This window comes from Limulus polyphemus, unplaced genomic scaffold, assembly GCF_000517525.1.
Source record: "Limulus polyphemus unplaced genomic scaffold, Limulus_polyphemus-2.1.2 Scaffold729, whole genome shotgun sequence".
In the NCBI taxonomy this organism is placed as follows: domain Eukaryota; kingdom Metazoa; phylum Arthropoda; class Merostomata; order Xiphosura; family Limulidae; genus Limulus; species Limulus polyphemus.
This window is the reverse complement of record NW_013666339.1, coordinates 346544-350464: the sequence shown is the minus strand read 5'-3', so window position 1 is coordinate 350464 and position 3921 is coordinate 346544.

Below are 3921 nucleotides of genomic sequence, written 5' to 3'. Positions count from 1 at the left end.
GGTCCACCTTTCGAAAGCGCTCAGGTTATAGGGTTTTATTCATTTCTATGTTCTAATGTTGAATATTGTAGACTCTTATCAACGTAACATCCAAAGTAACTAGCACAACATGTGTTAATACAACGTCTTCAACTTGATATAACATACAATGGTTGGATGTTGTTTGTAAAGATCTGATTTTTCAATCTACAAATTCCTATTCAGTCAGTGACGTGTTTGAAGACCCCCATAAATTACGTTTTATTTTTTTTATTTCTGATACTAAAATGAGAAAATACAGCAATGATTGTGTTTAATTAATACTGGTGGAAATGTGTACTACCTTATTAGTGGATCAAATAGTAGAAAATAATATGCATGTTTTGCTTTCGATAAAGACAATTAATAAACAGAAGAGTAAAAATCAAATTAAATAACAGTTCTACTTATATCATCGAAATTAATATATTGTGGTTTTCTCTTTTAGCAGTTTGTAGCTTTGATTGACTGATTTACGTTTTTATCCAAATAATCTTTTAAACGATAATTCTTATATGTTACTCGTATAACTAGCGTGCCCCCCAGTGGCACAGCGGTATGTCTGCGGAGTTACAACATTAGAAACCGGGTTTCGATACCCGTGATGGGCAGAGCACAGATAGCTCATTGTGTAGCTTTGTGCATAACTACAAACAACAACATAACTAGCGCTCACATTTTTATATACGAGTAAATACTACATATAGTGTTATTACGTTTTAGCTCTAAAATAATCGCCTACCTTTTGGTGATTTTCATAGAAAATATGAAATTCCACACAAATTCCGGAGGAACAGCAAACAAGCACGCGTTCAGTGTTCTACCAGCTGAAATTATTCTTCGTGCTGCTAATAACACACTTTAGCTCGCCTCAATAGAGGGCAGCACAGACTAGACCACTGTGACGTGACATGTTTAGATAAATCCTGGACTGCAGTTGTTGTTGTTGTTGTTGTTTTCTGCTCATTAAATACTTGAAAACATCCCTGTGCATTCTGTTGTAAATAACTTTGATTTTTAAGCATACATGCTAACCTAACTAATCTTGAAATCCTGACAATATTGTTCTGGTACAAATTATATTAAATAACTTCTTTAGTTTGTACAAATCTGTATGGAATGTCTTCGTGAATTTGGATTGAAGTCATACTCGGATGAAAACGCCCCACTGTCACTTTTGAGATGCTAATAACATCTGATCGGAAGTTAATTATAATAATTAAAAATATGTATTATTATGCAAATGAAAGTTATCTTGGCATAAATGTATATATACAATTATATTTGAATAAATTATTAAGCCTAAAATTAAAGTATAAAAGGAGGTTTCTAATTTGTATATAACTTATATACAAACAAACTTAAACCTAGCTTTGCTCTAGTACGTATAAAATAGTCTATTTTAATTAATTCTGGTTATAAAAAGGCTGATAACATAGTAAATCATTAAACAGAGTTTACATATATAAAAATATAAAAGAATAAAATACATCTGTAAGAGTTAATTAACATAAAATTTGTAGTAGTCAAACTTAACTTTTCAATAAAAAACTCAATAACATCTCAAATAAAATACACATTATTTAAATTTAATATTTATAATGACTGATGTCTGTTTCTTAGAATAACTATCTCCAAGTGTATTGAATTATACACATCTGAACCAAGTAAATCAATAATTAACTTTTACAGCAGTTCCAGAGAAAGCCAAAAAAAGTTTTGAAAAATACAATGTTAAAATATTTGAGAAAAGCTAAGAAAAATAGAACCTAAAAAAGATTTTCCTCATTTTTATAAACTCGTAAAGAAAAATATCTTGTGTGAATCTCATTTTCCTGACTTTTCTCAAGTATTTTTATCAGTATATTTGTTTCTTAACATTAAATTAGCTTTAACAGGAACTGTTGTAATAATATCTTAGCTGGTGAAATATCTATTACATTAACTATGTTTCAAATGCCAATTGTACAAGCAAGTCAGATAAATAGGAGTTAAATTTAGAATAAATGAAGTGATTATACTCCTTAATATCACAGCTCTTTACTTCTTTCTTTCGAGCTCTAATTAAATATAACCTAAAGGGGAAGTATAAAACTTCCCATACGTCAGTCTGGTGTCCAAGTTCAGTGAGGATATTCAATTATCTCTTTTCTGTTTTAAGCTACTTCTAACGTCTCACTTTATGCTGCAGTCTCTAACAATCACAAATGGATCTGTCTCCATGGTAGTAGCACATAGCCCAGCTATATGTGATCTTGGAGTTTCATCTTGACTGGTTAGACCCCCTTGAAAGCATCACCCAATATTACAAGTATTACAAGTGACATTACAGAATTCAAGGTGTTGAATGCTAAGCGCAGAGTATCTTCCCTAGGTACTACTTTTTTGACAGTCTTTTCTCTAAAGCAGAGTTCCATCCTTAGGGTCGCATCTATATTCTATCATAATTTCTTTGACCGTAGTCTTGTCACATTTCAGTTGGGCATATGGCCTTTTCTTAAGATTAACACTCTTTGCAATGGATATTGTTGTTTTTGTCCTACTAAAATGCATATATCATGTCGTCCTTAATCTTTTAGCGTAAAACATGACTTCTTTTATGCTGCAAAGTATTGGTTTAATGTATTCTAATCAAGTGTTCATCTTCTTTCTTAGGAACTAACTGACGCGTAGTGTGTGCATTACACCACAGTATTTCATTGTGTATGTTTTGTTTAGGTGTTTCACACAGATATACTAGTAACTTTAGTGTATCTTCATCTCCTGTCTTTAATGAATTATTCTCATTTCCAGACTTAATCATCATTCTTTAGAATTTCTTCCTAGTGTAACCTATTTCAATGAAATATATTGGTGGTTGTTTATCAGTGATGACCAACTTTAATTATTAGTTACACCCTGACTACCACAAACATTTTGTCAATCCTCTCCAATAAACTATATCCGCTCTTTTTTTAATCAATATTATTCGCCTGTTAGGAAGGTGTTACTTAACTATTTATTTCAGTCTTTACAATAGTAAATTTGGTGTTATGCCTCTATCATGCTCTCTGGTGAATCACAATCGAGACGAATTTATAGCACCCCATTGTATTGCAGGAAGCGAAACACACTTGGGCTGACAGCTGCTGGTGTTTTCCATAATCGTCTAAACTGGGAACTGCTTCCTCCTAAGTGTGTTGCAGGGATTGGAATTTACCTCTATGTTACCAACCTCTTTTTGTTGTTACTTCTCGTCTTGGGCTTAGTAGTTGAAAACTACTTGGCACGTTGATGGAATTGTTGGTTCTTTAACAAATTTTAAAACTTTGGCTCTGGATGGGTAATTCCTTTTGATATAAGACCTTTAAATGCCTTGAGAATTGTTTCGACGTGAGTAAAATGGAATTGTCACAAATGTAGCAGTCATTTTCAAATTTTCTTTGCTTAGTTAGTGATGAGATTGTGTCCAACACAGCTGTTGATCTATCTTAGAAGCCTGATAGGTCAAGTAACCATAAGGTACATAAAGCCCTTTCATATTAAAATGTCCACATCACATCCATAGTCCATTCTTTCACCCATTAATTGATGCGTTTGAGATGAGGGATTGCGATGCAGACATCTTTAATGCTACGATGGACATTCCAGGCATCTTCAATTTCATCGTTTCATCCATTAATTAATACTAGCAGAGACCTACAAAACATTTCCAGCCAAATTAGTATCTTTATCGTAACAGTACGTCTTTAAATATAACATTTCTAGCCCAATACAAACGAATTGTAATCGTAGACAACGAAATGTGTAAATCCACTTGTATATAGGCCGTACTTTATAAAACTTCAACTTGTGTTAGACCTAAGTTCGATAAAGAGATAAATTAACACTGTAACCTGTGTACGTTTTTTTTTTTTTTTTTTT